Below are 1,842 nucleotides of genomic sequence, written 5' to 3' on the forward strand. Positions count from 1 at the left end.
AAGAGCAGGTGAGACACACATGTTAGTCAAATGATGATTTTTAGTGCTACTATCATCTAGTTCTGATTCTGGTTCTGTCTTGATTAAGTCCTCAGTAGTCCTGATTTTGAACTCTTGTAGTCCTGTTTTAATTCCGTATCAGTTCTGGGTCTGGTTGAATTGGGGTTTAGTTCTCGTGTCTTGATACCGCCCTGATTTTGTTCTGCCTTGCTGCTTAATTAAAAAACTATTTTAAGGTGTCCTGCATATGTGATTTTTTTTTCTGATATGAAGTCATTCTTTTTCCAACAAAACTCAAAACACCCCTCCCCCTCCAAATCCAACATGCATACTACCCTTATATCAACCAAAATTCCAGAAAAAACACAAATTGTGAATTTATTTGTGTGTAATGTAATGAGATTAGCATTTGATTCCCAGGTAAAACATAAATTAGAGGTGCTGCAGTCAGCTGGGTACAAGTCTGGCCTGTAGCCCTTTACTGCATGTCTTCCCCACTCTTTATCCCCAATTTCGTAGCACTTAGCACTTGATGAAGACATGCAGAGCTTTCTTGTAGCAGTTCTTCAGGTCTGCACACATCTCAAGAGTGATTTTGGGTCACTCATCTTTACAGAAAGTTTTGGCTCCCTTCATGGACTTTCTATAGCTTCAAGGTCTGGAAACTGCCCAGGCCACTCCATAATATTAATGTGCTTCTTTTTTAGTCGCTACTTTGTTACCTTCACTGTATATTTTAAGTCACTGGCATCCTGGAAGACCCACTCACAACCACCTGGCTTGGGTTGACATTCTTCGTTTTATTCCTTTAAATATCCACTTCATGACCCTGATCAGGAATGACTGCCATGTTGAAAGCCAGTAGTCATTCATTCTCAATGCTCCGAAAAACATACAACAAACTTTTAAACTGGGAGTGCTAGCTGTTACACACAAGCTGTGCTGGGGTGATAACTTAACAGAAAATGGTAGACAGCAAAATAACTGTAAAAAAAATAACAGCAGCAAGCTTGTTGGATTTAGCCAACAACTTTTATAACTTTGAATAATTTAATTCATTTATTATTATTATTATTAGTATCATTATTTATTATTTGATGTAGTAGTGTACTTTTTTTGTACTGTACTTGTATAAGGGCAATCAAAGAATTAAACCTTAAACACTAAACGCTTCCCAGCCAAGAAGTCTAATAACCTTCTGTGAGACTACAACACTTTATTTAAGACAAATAAACAAAACAAAAATGATGACCAATCACGTGGCAGCAACTCAATTCATTTATGCATATGGACTTGGTCAAGAAGACCTCCTGTGAACCAAACATCAAAATGGGGAACAAAGGGGATTTTAGCAACTTTGAACTTTGGCATGGTTGTTGGTTTAGCTTGTCTCAGTATTTGCAAAAAATCTGCTGGGCGTTTCCAACATAGCTATCTAAAGAGTTTACAGAAACTAGTAAGCAACACAGAAAATATCCAGCGAGTGGCAGTTCATTTAATAGTTGGTAATAAGAAGGCAATGGTAACTGAAATAACTGCTTGTTACAACCAAGGCATGCAGAGAACCTCATCTCTGAACTCACCACATGTTAAAGCAAATGTGCTATAGTAGCAAAAGACCAGATAAAGGGTAACTCCTTGGTGGTGGTAGTGGTGGTGGTACGGGGGTGGAGCAGTGGGGAGGGAGGTTCTTGTTAGACTTGTGCCACTCAGCTGAGCATCATTTAAATACCAAAGCCTACCTGAATATCATTGCTTACCACGTCCATCCCTTTATGACAACAGTGAGCATATAAACACCATGTCACTGCTTTTTTGAACATGAAAATGCACTTCGCTGTT

Source organism: Pundamilia nyererei, unplaced genomic scaffold (genome assembly GCF_000239375.1).
Source record: "Pundamilia nyererei isolate P.nyererei 1_Seehausen unplaced genomic scaffold, PunNye1.0 scaffold00193, whole genome shotgun sequence".
In the NCBI taxonomy this organism is placed as follows: domain Eukaryota; kingdom Metazoa; phylum Chordata; class Actinopteri; order Cichliformes; family Cichlidae; genus Pundamilia; species Pundamilia nyererei.